Below are 19,626 nucleotides of genomic sequence, written 5' to 3' on the forward strand. Positions count from 1 at the left end.
GCCATAAATATAATTTCATTTGTTTCATCTTAGCAAATCATGGGTTCATAGTTGCAGTTTTGCTAAAGATTTCTGTAAATTAAATATGAAACTAATATTTTAAAAATATTTATTAAAATATTTTTATCTATAAAGCAAATTCTGAAACAAATTTACATTTTATAATAGTCATTTCCATCAGTTGTGAACCAATGCTTTTGAAGAGGACATAGGAATCAAAAGATTTCGGGGGGTGCTTGGGTTAGAGAGAGAATGAGGTAAGAAGTATTTGAAATTTCTGTGCTTTTATCATTTCATTGGTTCAGCTCTAGAATATAGCCACACAACAGCAAGCATACAGTAAGTTTTCCTTATTTTAAAACAGGTAAAGCTTTCAATAGAAGGTCTTCTGTCACCCAGTTGGAGATAAAATTCAAGATTTCAAGTGAGATTGCCCATGGTCCAGATACTAAAAGAGGAATCTGAGGAAGGTTGAAGGTAAAAAACATTACAGCACTGAGCAAGGATTAGGAGAGGAACAGAAGGGGCATACAGGCAAGCTGCCACTGAGCTGTGCAAAGGTAGAGGTGGAGAAAGCACTCTCACACAGCTTAGTAGATCCCCAATACCCTACAGATACTCCTAACAGACCCCACCTAAGGTAAGGACGTTTTTCCTTTGTCAGTATAATGCTTGTACAAAGCAGTACCTTGGAGCTGGAATCAGGGGACAGCGGATGACAGCGGGGGACAATTATCATGTCAGAGGAGAATGAAACTGTTGTGCATCTGTGACATGAAAATATGGTGACAGACTTGACATAAAAATCCAATGAACCTCTTAATAGAGGAGCCCCTTGGCACACATGCTTGTTTCAGGCCTGGAAGAAATGAAAAGACAGCTCACTTCACTCTAGAAAACTTGGCACTCATGCTTGCTTCTTGCTGCTGCATCTCCCTCTCCACCAGCCTTTTGGTTGATTTTGGTTTTAAACACATGCAAAAAAAAAAATTGTGCAAAATTCAAATTGCTATTAAAGTCATCCAGTGTATATCTAAAGTACAGTCATCTGTTCTTCCAGTCTGACACCCAGTTTCTGTTTTCAGTAATGCTCAATACTCAGAGCTCTATTTATTTATATACATGATATAAGAAAGAACCGTGTTTTGTTTATGTCTTTCCTGCTATTTTTAGCCTAATGATAGTCGGAATTAACTGGATTTACTGTTCTTTAAAATACACTTACCAAAATCTCCAACAGAAAAGCATATAAAATTAAAGGCTGACAGTTCCATTGCCCTTAGCCTCTTAGTCATTCTGCATATGAATAATAACTTGTCTTTGTCCACCTTTTAGAAAGCAAAGAATTGTAAAGGAACAGTGCATTTACATCAGCTCCTTATTCTAAAGTATATTCTTATGGAGAAACTCCATATGGTGGAAAACAAAACAAGCACAATGAAAACCAGTGTTATGCAATATCTATTAAAAATCAGATGAGTCACCAGAGAAAGTTGTCAGGCCTGAAAGAAGCTGAAACCCAGCTAGCTTCACTATAGCAAACTCCTGAGATCTGAACAAATGTTTGTTATTTTGGAAAGCTATTCCTAATCATGGGCATCTGCCAAGTCAACATTATAGACAGATCAGATTTCACTTGAAAATGCTTTTTCAATATTTTTAGGGTGACAATTTCATATGCAGAACTCCATTTAAAAGTCGAAACAGTAAGAACATAAGGGGAAATATATATTTAGATATTAAATATAGCATTCACTGGGAAAGGCAAGACAAACAGGATTACTGTCTTCAGGATCAGTCTTGTGGGGTATGCTAATTCTCACAAAGCCAATTACTACTGAACTAAAGGACTTTTCTGCTGGAGTTACTATAAATGTGCAATTTTTATAACAGAGTCGGATTATACCAGAGCTAGGACATGTGTCGAAAACTGGATTGAAAACATTCATATAATTTTAGAGTCAGGCTTTTTTCTCAAGAAAGGCTCATCTCTTAGATAAAATTTAGAATGGTTTACCTCTGGTCTAACTTTAAGGAGTCCCTGAGGTGGAAATCTTAAGCACCTTATTTTGGGGGTAAAAGGCATTGTTCTTCTTGTGCTTCTCCCAAGGCCAGGGGAGGGAAAGGAAGTAAGGCAGGGAGAAGCAAGAGGGCAAACAAACAATTTGTGTTGGTTAAACTGCAGGGTGAAGGAGGCACACAATCTCCAGCCTTCCCTACTCAAATAAAAGAATTATTTTAGGTACAGAATACTGAGTTTCTGAGAACTGTGAAAATAGTAACAAATTGTACATAGTGCATAAATTGCACACAGCCCTTATTTCTTTTGGGCTTCTGCTAACTTTCTTGGACTTTGTAACAAGGCAGCAAAATACACGTGTTTGACTTGGAGCTACTCTACACAGGAAAATGAAGAGTAGTGCTGAGTATTCACATGAAGAGCTGTTCTGCAAAAGCAATTGTGGTTCCTGTCAATTTCCCCGGGCAAATAAAATACTTTGACTGCTAATATTGATTTTGAACAGCAGCCAGTGAGAGTGCTATCAGAACAATACAGTTAAATGACAAATTCAGCTTTCTGCCCCTCCCCCTTAGAAGCAAAATTAAAATGTCAAATGCAAGTTAGAACAGTGCATAGGTATCTGTGTAGCTGCATTTTACTGCATAAGGAAGAGGAATGTAACTGTGCCAGCAATGGTGAGAAGCAGTCCATTCATGACTTTCCAGATCCAGCACCCTTTCTTGGGTCTTGATCAATTCTGGAAATATAATATCAAATAAAAGGTTGTCACGCCATTATCCTTTGAACAAGACAGCCAAATTGAGACTGCTATTAAAAACCCTGAAATTATAAAATATCTCCTTGAAAACACACTTAACTGTAACTGATGGTCACCAAGGACTTTGTCAGTCCTTAAATTGCACCGTTTTCATTTCTTCTGCCACTCATCATTACCTTTTTTCACCTTATTTGTTCTAGCCAATTTAATGCATTGATGTTGATTGCAAAGGCTATAAAACTCTATGTGATTCTCAGTGAGTTTGAGTCAGCCTCATGCATAAGTAAGTGTAGACCAACAGATTGTCAGAGATGCAAGCTACTCTGTCCTTTTGAAGCTGTTAGACATGGATTGGAAAAGAAAGCTGCCAGAAGACTTTAAAAAATAGTCTAAGTATGGACTTTTACCCCTTGAAATGCAAGAAAGCATGCTTATGACTGCTTTGATTTCTATTAAAAATTAATTAAAAGGATGTGATAAAAAATAAAAGTTAATTCGAAAGATTATAAACTTTTCAGTTCATTGAATATCCTCTTAAGATGAGAGCAGATCTGAACTTCTGTAAAGAACTTGCTGTTATTTTAATATCTCTGTTATAGCACTCACTAAACACCTTGCATACCTACAGTAGCTCCATTACAAGCCTGAAAACTGCCAAAACTTCTGTTTTCAAGATTTCTGTAGGTATCTGAAACTCAGCCAAGGAGCATTGCTTAGTTAAAGCTTGCCAAATTTTCAAGTAGACTGAGAACTGATTTCAAGTGAGCCCTGAACCAAACATCTCTGTACTTGAACCTCAGAGTTTCAAAGCAAAGTCATTAAAATACTCATAAAGTTCCACAAAGTAGAACTACAGCTCTCCATTTCCTAGACTGCCTTTGGGCAGGAGTAGGAGGCACCCCTACTCCTCATCTCCTGCAGACAGCAAAACTGTTGCTTCATTTGTCAGTGGAACCTGAGAGCTCAAGGCAAAGCACTAGGAAGCACAAATCCCTCTTTCATATAAAGTGAGAGAAAGCATCTATATTAATTCCCCAGTCAAATCACACATCTGAGTCTTTCAGGATTACATTGTTAGACTCATAGAGATAATTCTGTTATGGTGAGACTGATGGATCATTTATTTCAAGTAACTTTATTATAATGTACTGATTAATCAATCTAAAAACAGACATCAGAAAGAACTGCTAAGCATATGTCTTGGGATATCTTCATTTGTTAAGAATAAATATTTAGACCCAGAAGTAGTAAAAGGAGGAATAAGGAATGAACATATGAAAAAGCACCTACTGGGAAATAGGCCAAAGGCCAAACTATTTCTTAATTAAGGCTAATTCTGATAAGACACTGGCAAGTGACTCATTCAGCCAAAAGAAAAGCCATCTACACTAACTTTCCCCTAACTTTCCCCTAAATTTTGCAGACCACATCTCCAGTTTAATTCAACTGAGTGAAATATAGTACTGTAACAAGACAAAAAGTCACGACTAGAGTCTACCATGTTCTGAATAGTGAAGGGCAAATTAAATTTCAATAGTTACCTTGGTATGAATTGCATCCCAAAGGTCAACAGAGACCACAGCCCTGTCTCTGATGGCGGAAACAGATAAGGTGCAATGCCTAAAGAGCATCAGAAGAGGATAAGTACAGCATCATACACTCCTGTATTACTCTCCTAGTTTCAAGGAGCTGTATCTTCAGAAGGATTATTCTTCCATTCATTTGCTCCCTTGTTTCACTACTCTTGCTGTTTAGTTTAAAACTCCATCAAGGAGATACTGTTTTTTTCAGGCATGAATCATGTTGAAAAAAGTCTGGGAAAACACAGGGCTGACAACAAACACTACTAAAGGAGGCTGAAGCTGTTTATTCTGCAAGCCAAAGGGAAAGGGGAAACCAGCATTCATTGAAAAAAGACATTGCTTCCTTGCCTTTTAAGTTCTTCTCTTAATCTCTGGGCTTTTTCCTGGTCTTTCTCTCACTTTAAGGGGCCAGAACCACTGCCAGCATTGTCCAAAGTGCAAAAAAGAGCCCGACTGTCTTGCATCTGCTTAGTAACCAGTCAACCACTACATTTCATTCATCTTGATTATAGCAGCTGGTTATTGCAAAGCTGCAAAGAGAGGCTTAAGGATTTAAGCTTGTTTAATTCTACAGAAGATTGAGGGAAGATGTGTGAACAATCACAAAACATGTAATGAGGTACTCCAGAGAAATAATATTTTTCCTCTGTGTTGTATTGGAATAGAAACACTAAATCTAATTTACAGCATTTCCCAGTGGCAGTGAAATCTCTGGAGTACAATGTCTGAGGAAGCTGTGGAGTCCACATCACTGAGCATCTTTAAGAACACATTAAATGGATATTTTTCATAAATGAACCCTGTAGTTGATCCTCAGTTAAGACATGGGTTTGGACTGGCTGACTTCTTGAAGTCTGGTGATTTCTGTGATTCAGTGGTCTTCTGTCATGGTATTCATATCCTAACCTTTAGTTTTGTTCAACACCTTTCTGAAATATGATTTAAAAAATAAGTTGCTCTTGTGTGGTATCACAAGGAAGCTGGGATATTTCCTCTGTCTCATCCGTCTACAGCTTCAGACTCTGTTTCTTGGATATGTAAATTTTTCATGTTCTATATATAAATGTGAGAAGAAAAATCAAGCTACAGCCCAATACAAACTACAGACTCTTCTGTGTATTTCTTCTTCTATGTATGAGGCCTGGGGCACATGTTTCTGTCTCCTTTTTCTTTCATGTTCTGAACTCTGGGTCTCCAGAACAGACTATATATTTTGCACCAGTGGGTTTCCTTCTCCCCCATCCATTTAAAATGTTTCCAGAACCATGAATTATTTATTAATTATTCACCAAAGGAAAATCCACTTACATCGCATTCACAAATGTGACCAGAAAAAAAGAGCAAAACCATACTGTTTAAATAGTTATTTATTTAGGTAATAACTAACTTATACTGCCTCTCTCCAGTCACATATTCAGATAAAAATAAGCTATAATAATAATCACTCTTAAACCATTGGTGAAGGAATTCCTCTCTAACGATGCACAAGCTGAATGTGATGATGGCCTTAAAAGCCTGCAGTCACTTCTGTCTCACTCTCTGTGTGTTCTGTTTTGCAGCTGGACAGAGGCCAGCTATAAATATCTTGGCTCACACATGAAAGACAACTTCCAGTCTCCCAATCTGTAGGGCCATTACTTATGATTTATGAGTATTTGAGAGACTACTATCATTCCCAAAGACTACAAGTAAGTTTGAAAAGCTGCATGAATCAGTATAACAATGAAGGGCGATCCTAAAATTGCAAAATTAATGATTTCCTGTTTCCTACTGATTAGGCTGCAGATTGAAAAGTGTCAGCCTTCTGCAGAAAAACAAGAAGCACTATGGCATACAATTTACACACTGCAATTGTTTTTCTTAGACTACCCAAGTACTAAAAAATTGCTTAAATTAATAAACAAAGCACAAATAACATCAAACATTTCATTAAAAAATCAAGATAGTTCATTCATTGCAGATGAGAAGGAGAATGGACTGGACAATCGACAGCTGTTATTCACAGTGAATTCCGATGCCTGCAACATGTAACTTGAGTTAAAGCATCAAAGTTTATATAAAAAAATAATAAAGATGTTATGCTGCTGGAGCAACATTTCAGATAAAAATAAAAAAGATGTTATGCTGCTGGAGCAACATTTCAGATATCAACAATTTGCATATCAAAAAACTACACATAATTTTCACCATATTGGTTTCTCTGGCTGCACAACTTCTATCGTCTTCACTCTGAGAAAAATAAATGATCAGGGAAAAAGGAATATGGAGGCATACTGTTGACATCAAAAGGTTGATTAATGGTAACCCCTTCATTGCTTTGATTTGCCTATGGGAGCAGGAGAATTTTTGCTCTTCAGCAGTGCAAAGACAACAATTCCACAATATGAGCTGGTAAAAAAAAAAGAAAAAAAAGCCAAACTGAAAATCATTATTTTTGTGCAGGGGACTCTATGCCTGAGTAACTGCTTTCTTCTCATTGGAGATGCAGACAGTGCAATGAGACAAAATCATGTTCACTGGCTGGGGTATCTCTGCAGTGATCCTTGTTCATCCCCTATGTCCATCTGTGAGCAGATATTTGGCCATGGATCCAAAGGTTGCACAGAGTAGCTCCTGTAAATATCTTTTCCTGAGCACCAAAGTCAGCTTCATTTATAACTGCAACACAGTACAATACTGGTAACTTCACACAGTCTAGGATGGGCAGAGGGTAAGTCCAGAAGGTGATCTAGCATCACAAATCCTTTGTTCCAGGGCTTTCACAAGAGTCTGTAAACATGTATTTTAAGATAAGGACTTGGTGCTGTTCAGATGCCAGTTTTACCTGAACTTACATAAATAAAAATCATACTAAAACACTTACATGAGAAATATCTCATTTCACTGACTCCTTTAGAGAGATAAACATTTTTTGATTAGTCAGGAATTTACAAATATATTATCTAAGTATTTTTCCAATTTCCGGGGGTGCTGTGATTTAAATACAAACAAGCAAGTGAGAATGAAGTCAGAGGAAAGTCGTTGCTGACTTCAGCCAATCATGTAACGTCTAAACCTACTGTTTCAGAGCTAAATTCTGCTCACTGCAAAATACTGCTTTATTAAACAAAAACTAACAGCACGCCACTAATGTTTATCACATAATGAGCTGGTCACATGGCCTAAAGGGTGGGTGGCCTTGACTGGAGTGACACATTGGCAATCTCACCAGCTGATCATACAAGTGTAATGTCACATGTCTCTGCAGTCAAGCAGAGAAAAGATGCATGGACACAGAAGTGTGCATTCCTGCTTCCAAAAGCATAAGTGAACTGCAAATTTAAACTCTGCTGTGCACGCATACTGTATTCAAAGCTAAACAATAGCTGCTTCCACCAAAAGGTTGCGCTAGGTTCAATCCATACAGAGAGGTAGTTTAATTTCAAATTAATTTCCAACTTTATTAAGATGGAGATACATGAATCTACAATATATATATATATATATATATATATATATATATATATATAAAAGCGGATACATTTTCTACAGTGTAAAACCTCAGTGTTCTCATCATGGGGATTTAGAATTTATTTTTTGAACAGTGATTCATTTCACTATAAAAATAACAATTGCCAGAAATAACATATTTTAACTAAGTCTCTTGGAATCATGGCTTCCTATATACGAACCTAAAGGTTAGTTTTAGCCAGTATAATCATTATATTCTGGTCCTCTAGACAGTAACTAGTGCACTATCAGTCTTATATAATGGAATATTTCTGACAGCTGCAGAAGAGATAATGGTATGAGTAGTCAGATAACATCAGAGTCATTTATCAAACATTATTTCATTCATCTTCCACCCCATCACTACAAATAGAGTGAGAAAATGTCTATGCTATATAAAGATTGCTAAAACAAGAAAACTTGCTTACTGTATCTCCATTACTTGTGCAAAAATAAATCTCCTTGATTTATCATTCTATGCAATTTACCATGAGTGACATGTCAAAATCTTTAAGCTCCTTTTAAAATTTGACATATCTTTTGGGCTATGGAAGGGAAAATGCCTGGGGACTCTGAAAGTTCAAAGTCTTTTTATTAACTAAAATAATGATTTAATATATCTTGATTGAAAAGCAAGAGTCCAGCTGAAGATATCAAGAAATCATCTTCATGGAGGAAACAAATCTATAGCACTGAATTACATTAGCAGCAAATGTGTTTCACAACTGAATTTCAGTGGAGTTTTTCTTTGTTTGTTTTTTTTTTGGTTTTGTCACTTTTTTAGAGTGAAGTACTTTGCAAGTCTAATGTAGAAGATGGCACTGTACAGTATGGGCAGCACCATCATGCTTTTCAGTGCCAATCTGCAAGGTTAGAACTACAGAAATGTTGCAGTATGATTTAAAAGGAATGTATTACCACTGATGTACAACCCTTTAAATCCATGACACTGAATATGTTGGCACTACATTTATGCTACAACTGTAGTCCTTTTAAAGACAGGATTCTCCACATTTCTGTTCTTGAGAGAAGAGACATGTAGGAAAATGAAACATTTATATTGCTAAAGATAGCTTTTTCTAGCTGGAACCACTGGAGAGATCTCACATAGTTTGGTTTCTTATTTTAAAAATGCTCAAGTTAATTACTAGCCTGCTATAGATAATTTTCTCATGAGCATATAAAAAAACATGCTGCCAAGAAGTGTAATGACAGCTCTGCAACAACAACATTTAGGGCTGAGTTTGTGCACTGAATTATGATTAGAGTTGCTACTAGTAATTTTCATGACACTTAACATGAATCTACACTTTGTGAACATATCTTGGTGAGCCTAAGCTATGCAATGGGATGCAGATAGCAAGGCAGATGCATATTTCAAGAAAAACACTGAGGTTCATGCAGATGAGAGGAGCAACACTCAACACATGGCTTTTCCTTCTTTGTTGCAACTATTCCCAAGTGTTTACAAACCAGAGACTTGTTTTTGTTTTGTATTTGAGTGTTCTCTACAATTTAAAAGCTAAAACTTGTATCTTTCTTTTCAGCCCCTGATCTTGAACTTCAAAGAGTTACAGAAATGTTAAGTACTTTGGGATAGTTCTGGCTTTCCAAAACATCAGCTGAGCAAGCACTCTGTAGGAGTTACAAAGAAAGAAGCTCGTGATATCTTCTCTGCTTGTCTCTTGGAGTCTCACTACTTTAGGACTCACTCAAATAGGTAGGGGTGTAGAGGTTTATTCCACTCATAGCAATATATTATTTGGAGCATGGGAAGACACTGATGATTCCCTGTTCTTTTCAAATCAAAATTGAGATTATTCTATTTTTTTGTTTTGTTTTGATCCCATGCATTCATCATTCATCTTCATCTGTACATCAACTCAAGCTTTCATCATTGAAGCATTTTACAAATACAAATGATTTTCCAAACTCTTAGGATTTAGGTATATGATTATTTTACATTTGGCAGCAGTGATTAAAACATTAAAACTTTGAACTTATAGCTATCCAAATTCAGGAACTGTAAATTCAAATCAGTTAATGACTTGGAGCCAGTGTGATTAATCCAAAAAATGTGCAGTCTTTCAGTGATAATATGGGATCAGAGCAGAAAAATCTTTTGCCCAGGTAAAGTGCTATTCATTCACTAAAAGGTCATGTGGTTGTCAACAAATACTGTCAGGAATAACTGAAAAAAAGGAAGGCAGGCTCATATACTGGGTACATCCTAGAAAGAAAAGATACATGACCTTGACTTATATTAAAATTCCAATATGGGAGAAAGGTTCATTTTCAATATTATCATGAAAATGAGTGATAGCACAAAACAGGTGTCTAAACTTACTCTTAAAATGGACATACATCCAGAAAGATGCATTATAAGAAATTTAAAGTTTTCTCTAGTATAGAATACTTCCTGGTACATAGCTGGGAGAGGCAATCTTCACAATGCAACTATCCCAGAAGCAGCAATAACTTTAATTAAATAAAGGGTGTTTAAAGCTAATTAATTCTCAAACCCAGAGAAACTTGAAAATATGTGCTGAGCACTGCCAAACTCCAAATACAGGAAGGCAGACTACATAAAATATGAACAAATTATGGTTTACCATTGCAAGGCTTCCTGAAAGTTGGAACTGCAAAATGCAACTGTTCCCAGGAGTCAGGATGTATGTAAGCTCTAAGGATATAAAGTTCATCTACTACTGCTGATAAAATGTTTTTTAAGACTTAATTGCAATTAATAATTGTTGTCAGAGTGGTAAACATGAACTATTTAATTAGCTTGTCTCTTTCCAATTACATACTTAAATGCACCATGGTTTACTCTGTGATAAAAAAGACACCAGCAAGTATTCAACAAAAGTAAACCAATAAAATTCAATTTGTAATGAGGATTACTCTTTCTCAGTGCAAGAGGTAGAACCTGCATCACATCATCCACTTTTTTCTGCATTTTACCAATAAATCAAAGTTTACTTCCATTTCTGCCCCTGAGCTGGCTGGTACAACTCCTTCACTAGGAAGATGAAAGATGGTACCTGCAATTTACTGTATTCCTGAGCCCTCCAGGTTTAGCCCTGCCAGTGTTGGACTTACTGCTGCATTTACCTCGTTGCATGTACCACCCTTCTGGGAATCATCACAGTGCAATGTCCTTACCCTGAAACTTTCCCACCTCCAGATCCAGCTCAGTCTGAGCCAATACTGGTCTTTTCTCCAGAAATCAGTATGCATCTTTATGCAATAATAAAGGCTTCTTAAAAAACAGCACCTTTTTGAAAGACCTAAATATTAGAGGAAAAGGAGGTAAGCAGTTTATGCACATCCTGCTGTTTTTGAAAATGACCTAAGTAGACCTGCTTCTCACACTTGAGGCAGTTTCTCTGTACCTGTTTGATATATCAAAGTGAAGTATATTTCTGTCAAAAAATTCTTTTTATATCTCACCAGAGGTTTTGTTTGCTGTTTTGCTCTAGTTTTGCCTTTACTCTCCCATTTGTCTTGGCTCTGACTCTTTTTGGACAAAAAAAAATCCCACAGATGCAAAAATCATCGCAGCTCAAAAGCTCTGTCATTACTATAAAATAATTCTTACTTGTAGAGATATACCTCTGGTATATTCAGCCCAGAGGTCCAAACTTTTGCATCAAACCGCAAAAAGTAATTTACCAAACCCTTCCAGAGCTCTAGAGGGCCAGATACTCAGTCAACTCCCAAAAGACTGATAGATTGTTTTCCAAAACCAAATTTCTATCTACAGTAACTTTGCTTCTTCCAGTAAGACCATAATATGTGCTATAGCCACAATTGAACATAAATCATCTCTTATTCTTAATTAATTTTTAATTAATTAAAAAAAATAACACAAAAGTAATTAATAATTAATTCTTTAAAAAAGTTGTAGTAGCAAAAGTAAGCTCAACAGTCCATATGAGAAAAAAAGTTGGAGTAGGAAAGGTGAGGTCCATTCTAGATTAATGACTCTTCTTGTTTCAGCAGCCAAAGCCCCTAACAACTCCATTTTTTTCCACAAGCTTTGGCTCATTGGCAGTTAAATGCAACAGATTTATCTTGTTTCTTTCACACTCCTAAATAATAAGATTTGACAATGTGATAACAAAATCTTCTCTTCAGCATTCATACTGAATGAAGAAGTAAGGAAACCTCATTTGAGGCACTTCGAAAGGAATAAAAAAAAGGTAGAGAAGCTTGATTGCTTTGTCAAACCCCTGCAGGACCAATCACATGGAATTTTGATTGCATTTAAACTATCAAGATCTTGGAAACACTGACAATATTAAAATAGCCCCATAAACATCTGCTGTTTCACACATTTCTTTAGCCATAGGGACCTAGGTCTCTATGAGGTCCCTAAGCTTCTGCAGAAATTCAGAACTTTTTGACCATGCAGGCAAGAAGCAGACACTGCCCAGAACAAAGGACAGCAAGAACAACCATGGGCCATGACTCCAGAGCTTGAATAGAGCACTAAACTCTGGGAGAAGCATTTATTGATCCCACAGTATTATTTAGGTCCATTAGTCAATATCTATCTGACATAAATGAAATAAGAAGGCTCTAAAGCAAGGAATGGACCTTATCCTAACCACAGAGTTATACTGGAATGCTTCCTTTTCTTCCCTTCCAATGTCTGTTTAAGTCTTTTATGCACCTGAGAGAGCTCAAGAAACCAGGAAAGAGTGCTACATGTAACCCAGACTTCAGAGCTAAGTTGTAGAATTTTAAAGAGATATAATGTGGAATCATATCTTGTCTGCAGTTCATCTTTTTCTCAAATTGGGAATTTGAGAAAAATCTCATTGGGATTGTAAATAGGGCACCTGTCTTTATTAAAACTCATTCTGATTCTCTCAAAAAATGCAATTAAATTATGATTTGTCTATTTTATTAAAAAACACTTTCTTGTTAAAGCTCTAATAATTTTAATTGGGGCATGAATTTGACAGCTAACAAAGAAATAAATAATTAGAGCTACAGCAAACCACCACATTTCCAATCTTCTGCTTAAAAACTTGAGAAGAGTGTTAGAATTAGTACTTAATGAGAGAAAAATGCAGTCTCATTGGCATTTCTCTCTTACTGAATCACAGAATTATAGAACATCCTGGTTGGAAGGGGATCTCAAGGATCATCTTGTCCAACCATTCTAGGCAAAAGCACAATCTAGACAAGATGATCCAGCACCCTGTCCAGCTGAATCTTGAATGCATTCAACACTGAGGAATCTACCACCTCCCTAGGGATGTTATTTCAATGGCTGATTTTTCTTATTGTGGAAAAATCTCCTTTTGGGTCTAATCAGAATGTCCGAGGTATAACTTGTACCCATTTCCTCTCATATTTTCCGTGTGACTCCTTGTGAAAAGGGAGTCTCCATCTTCTTTGTAGCCATCCTTTAAATACCAGAACATGGTGATAAGGTCTGCCCTAAGCCTTCTTTTCTCCAGGCTGAACAAACACAGTTCTCTCAGCCTTTTCTCACATGGCAGAGAGGCTTTCCAGTCCCCTTTGTGGCCTTTCTCTGGGCGTCCTCAAACCAGTCTGCATTTTTTTTTTTTTTGTATAGCAGGAACCAAACTGAACACAGAATTCCAGGTATGGCCTGACAAGACCTGAGTAAAATGGGATAATGCCTTCTTTCTCTCAGCTGGGAATGCCCTTGTTGATGTAACCCAGCATCCTCTTGGCTTTCTTTGCCTCAGCAACACCTGTACTGAGTTTGCCTATACCTCCAGGTCCCCCAGGTCCTTTTTCATAGAGCTGCTCCCCAGCCAAGTAGATCCCAGCCTGTGTTGCAAACCTGGACTATGTTTTCCCAGGTTCAAGACCTTGCATTTGTCCTTGTTGAACTTCATAAGGTTCTTATTCACCCAATCTTCAAGTGTATCCAAGTCTTCCTGCACAGTGGGTCTCCCTTCCTAAATGTCCAATTCCCTTGTCAGTTTGGTATTGCTGGCAAACTTCATCACAGTACACTTGACCCCACCATCCAGATCACTTATGATGATATTAAATGGAATTGGGCCCAATATCAGTCCTTGGGGGACCACCCTTTTTACAGGGTGTCAGTTTCAAAAGGAGCTGTTTGCCATTCCCCTCTGGGTGCCACCTGTCAGTCATATCAAAAGCCTTGAAAAAATCCAGGAAATGTCCACTGCTCACCCCACATCAACCAAGCAGATTACGTTGTTATAGAAGGTGATCAGGTTTGTCAAGCACAATTTGTCCTTTTTGAATCTGTGCTGGATATTTCCACTCGTGCTTTATCTGACTTATGATGAGGCAAAATAACAGTGGAAACCCCTAGGGGGATAATAAAACTGTAGGCATTTCACTAAGAATCTTAGAAATCCTCTATCATTTCTGGTTCAAACTATCGAAATCAAGAGCCTTTATCAGAAAGCTAAGAAGCTCAAATCCTCTCCTGATGTGTTTTTTTCATAGTACATCCTTGTAAAAAATCAAAACTGATAGTGTTTTTCATTTTACAAAACCAACAATTAATATAAAATTATTTAGCAGCTAACATTTGAGAAATTAATCTTATATGCTAGGTATTCCTTTTACTTCAAGCTCATTAACACTATTATAGATGTTTGTAAGTCCCTTCATGCACAATCTCTTCTTAGGAAACTGCAACAGGAATTACACCTAACCAATGAGTAAACAGATGTAATAACCCAAAGAAAAAATTATTTACTTATTCCTTTCTATCAGCCAGGCAAGGTCTATCTGTATTTTTCCCCAGTTTCCTAAAGCCTTCAGTCTCTAAACAATTTTAAATAATTAATAAATCCAACTGAATTCATGTGCTGTTCATAGCTGAATACAACACACAGCAAAATAAATTTAATGTATCTCCTCTTATGAATTATTCATTCTGCTTTAGTAAAACCTTCCTTGAATCAAGAAAATCCAGTGGTTTTTTAGTGTCTTAATTCAGATATGCATTATTCTAACAACAAAACTTTGCCCTCAGGACATAGTCTAAGCCAGGCAGGTTTTAAAAAAATAAACTAAAACAAGTATCAAGCTGGCATTTGTGCTGTCATATATGTATACATATTTGGAGATACATGAATTCTAAGGACATATTATTTGTAGTATTTCTAAAAAGCATTCAAAATTATGGGTTCATTTGTACAACCAGGCTGCAGCAGAATAAAGGCAATGCCAGAGCAGAAACAGAAAAAATATGAAATATTATTAATATTATAATATTATGAGTAGCATATTCATATGACTGCTAATTGGTACATATATTCAAGGCTTGAACTCTGTCAGACTTTGATTTGAACTATCTATTTCCATCTGAACAAACATATTATTTTAAAGGCAGGCTGGTTTCCAAGTTACACTGCTGCTCAGCCTCAAAGACAGCTTGGAAAAAAAATGGATTGCAATACAGAGCTTAAATGCAGAGCATGACCCAGCTCCCTCCCTGAAATGAACACAGAAATATTGCCTCAATCTGTGTATTAGCAACTAAGGGCACTAAAGGAAAGTGATATTGCAATAAGTATTTGAGTACTCTATAGAAAGAAAATAAAAAATTGATCCAAGACTTGATATCTCCTGGTCACAATGCACAGTAGGTTGTAAGTAGAGGCCAGAGATGCTGGGAAAGAAGAGGACATAGCCTTTTTCTCAGAATGACTTTTCATGGTAGCTATCAAACATGAGAAAATTTCATTCACAACTTCATATTAACTTTGCTTAAAACATAAGTTAAGGAAAAATGGCTATGGAAAAGGTGAAAATACTTTGGGGATTTTAACAGGCTTCTATTACTGAGAGAATTATTGTTATTAAGAGAAGCTTAGATGTAAGTGGTACAAGTTGCAGTAGCTCAGCAGCAGCTATGAAGCTCCAAGCTCAGCTCTTGTAAAAAGACTGTTAATCTAAAATTTAATATCTTATTTAGCAGTCTGAAAAGCACTGAGAGCATCAGGAGAGTCACTGAGGTAAGGCAGGCTTAAGACATTTAAATCAAGGTATTCCACTTCTGTAATTCAGTTGGAAGAGCTGATGGATCTACAGGGATCAACAAGAGCAGAAGGACTGCCTTCTGAGGCTGCACTTTGTTGCATCTTTCTCCTGATTTGTAGGCAAACTGGAAAAATCCTTGCAATTTACAAATTTAAGCCTCTGAAGTTAGGAGGACGGGATAAACTTTCTGAAAAAAAAGTCTGATTTGTTTGTGGATTGCAAAACACAGATATTCTTCTATTCTTCTATTTCAATTACTTCTAAAGATATTTCAGGAATTTTCAGCTCTGATCCAACTCAATTTTTTAATAATTTAGGCCAGCGATTCTTTTCTTCACTGGTTTTGGGTTTCAGAGAGGCACTCCAAAGACATGAGGTCTACTGCTCAGAGAGAGTGTTCTGATGCTGGGCTGTACACTGTGTGTAGCAAGCTACAGTACAATCCTTATCAGACACACTTTGTCAAGCACTTTCAGACGATCTTCCTTCACAAATTTTTCAACTGTGTGAACAAGTTAAGAAAAAAATTGAGGCAAGGGATCTGGGAAGAAAAAGTCTGGGACATCTTCATTTCCTGAGTTTGAAAATTGCCTTCTTCCTCCTACACCTCTGATCCAATGACAGCTCTTAAAATGAGTTGGATTTGTTTCCACAGAGGCAATCATAACCCTGTTATACTGAAGTGTGAGGAGGTTTTATATACCAGTACTAATCTTGTAATATAATGCTGCAAAAATGAGTTATTGCCAGTGAAGCTGGGATGACATTGTCAGATATCAGAAATGCACCACAGTTTACTCATCTGAAAGGTTCATATTAAAGGCTGAATCCATAGGATTAGTGGGTCTGTGGCCACCTTCAACAGAGAATAAGAGGCTGTCGTGACCATAAGGAAGACACATAAAATGTACACTATAAGATGTACCTGCTGGCTCACAGATTTCGTCCCTAGTCACTGGATGGTTATTTATTTTCAGTACAAGAGTATGCTCATAAGAAATACCTAGCTGAAGTCTAGCCAAACTATGAAGAGTTCTTTCATCTTTGAAAAGTGCAAGACGGTGTAAATAAGAGAATCTGGTGTCCCTGTTTCTGTAGAAGAGTGAGTAAAGATGATGTCATTGGCACGGTACATGAACAGAGCAGTCAGCTTTTCAGTCATACAAAGTGACAGTCAAGAGAGCTCAAAAGTATTTTATACATTTATTTTTGGAATAGTATATAATAACTCTTTTCCAGTATTCTCGCTAGGAAAGCAAAATTATTCATTAAATATATATGTTCTGCAAACAAAATTTCATTGCCAGTGAAATTTTAGCTAGTTGAAGAAACATGAAAATGTCTGTTGCCACTCCCTCTTTCTAGTCAGAGGTTGCTTCTTCTGCTTTCCTAATAATAATAATAATTAACATTCACAAATGGACTGTACCTACTGTCATATTTAACAACTACATATCTATAGTTGTTCTTAAGATGCACCCACAGCTCTCTTGAGGTATGAGATAATCTCACAGTTGAAGCCCATGGAAGGGCTTAGAAATCATAACTGAAGTGGATAAGTCAGAACCTCTTCGAGGCTTTATACACACTGTGCCTTCCAAGGACTTTAGCCTGATGTGCCTGTGTCTCACTGCCCAGCTCAGACTACTAAAATTCACCCCCTTTTCCTGGGAGGCAGACTGAACTCAGCACAACGTTTGTATTGAACAGTTAATGGTGGCAGCCCAGAGGCAGAGCATCTATCTCTCTAATACAGAGAGAGCAATAGCACATCCCAGAGCTCCTCTTCCAGTCTTTAGGCAATTTCTGGGGTGCTCTAGATGGAAGCAGCTGCCAGATGAGTTAGTTTTCTAGGGTGATGTTCAGCTATGGTTTGCCTCCCATTTAGTCCTGCAGGACTGCACAAGGCAGGCTGGCCCCTCTCTCCCCTATTGCAGAAGGCTGCAAAACCCTCCGAAGTATTAGAGCTTTACAATTAAATTTGGGAAGCAGCCTCAAGTACAACTTGCTGTGCAAACTTGCTCAACATCTTGCTCTGTTTTAACAAACAGGGACTGAAGCATGGCCTCCAGTCCTCACATAGCCATCTACCCCCGTAGGCCCTCTGACATCCAGGCTTTTAATGTAAGAAAAATTCATGGACACAGGAATTTACTGGGGGAGCTATCTTACTTTCTCTGTATAGATCTTTAAACATATAATCTGAACCACACTGTGAGCAAATACAACCAGCTACAAAACTCAGCTACCTCTTCCCTAAGGCCTCCTCTGAAGTTGCTATTTCCCATAATGCCTCCTCTGGTATATAAAAAAAAGCCCAAACAGAGTGAAAAGAGGGAGGGATAATCATTGCCTAAATCCATAGTAGCAAACAGTCACAGCAAGGACTGCTTGGCCCAATGAACTTGCCATTCATTCCCTCTGAAATATCACTAAACTTGGGCTGAGACTCCTGTTTCTATTTTTAAGAAATGCAGCTTGTGAGTGGGAGGGAGAAGAACCAGATACAAATAAGAAAAAGAACATACGGGACAGCATGTTATGCTGGTAACAGAACAAAAACAGTTGGATTGAGAGGCTGTCTTGGCTTAACTCCTGGCTCTCAAAACCCACCATTTCCACAGTTTGACCACAATGCTGTGGGCAGTCTTTACCCTCCCACACCAGTTCTAGGTGTTATTTTTTTCTCCTAAATTTGAAAATGAAGCTCTTTTGATCAGAGGCAGACTAGATTTGTAACCCATGAAATCTCTGAGATGGTAGCACAGACATGGGTCTAACTGTTGCAGCTGGGTCCTTCATTGCAATCACACTGAATCCCAGATCTAAATTTGGTGTACCCAGATCAGCTTCAGATAGACAGGATTTCAGTGCACTTTCCAGTAGTAGTTATTCACTCAGCACAACTTGGGTAAAGCATAAATAATACAGTGGGTGCATTTGTGCCCTCCCAATTTCCCTCGTCACCAGCCATGCTGCTGAGCCTACAAAGACATCTGTCCAGCACAGTCCAGAGCACTGGTGAGATCCCTCAGCCACCAATCCACCTTTAGCACTGAAAGCAGCACAGCATCATTAACACCCCATTATAACCAGTTTAATAAGCAGAGATCTAGAGACACTGCCTCTTCTTGCTATAAACATTATGACTGCACTGTGTATCATTAGGCCTTGTGATAGATGCACTGAGTCCCAGGAGCAAGCTTAGGGCTGGTAAAGTGATGCTAAGTTCCTTTGCGTCACTGACAAGTTCCATATCTCGACAAGCACAACAGTGGGGAAAAAATATGGATACTTTAGGAATACTTTAGGTTTGGTGCATATTTTCTTTCATGTCATTTACAAATAAATTAAACCCAGTACAGTTGCATACTTGCTTCAGTTGCATAAACAGATGCACTGATGCTGGTGAAAGCAAAGGAGATGCCTACCAAAACACAAACGTGAACTTGCACGTACACACAGGCTTTGCAGAGTGCCAAAGTGCTTGACTGCAACAAATAGCAACAGATCAGTCACAGAAATAACAGTTCTGTCAGTTGCTGGGAGACATTGTTCCTGTCCCTTTGACTGGGATGTAGGAAAAGAGAAGAGACTATTTCAGTTGGAAGGGATGTACAATGATTATCTAGTCCAACTGTTTGACCAGAGCAGGGCTGAAACGTTGTTAAGGGCATTGTACCAATGCCTTTTGACTGCTGACAGGCTTGGGGCATCAACCACTTCTGCCGGAAGACTTTTTCAGTGTGTGACCACCT

This window comes from Lichenostomus cassidix, chromosome 2, assembly GCF_008360975.1.
Source record: "Lichenostomus cassidix isolate B80296 chromosome 2, HeHo_3.0, whole genome shotgun sequence".
NCBI classification, from domain to species: domain Eukaryota; kingdom Metazoa; phylum Chordata; class Aves; order Passeriformes; family Meliphagidae; genus Lichenostomus; species Lichenostomus cassidix.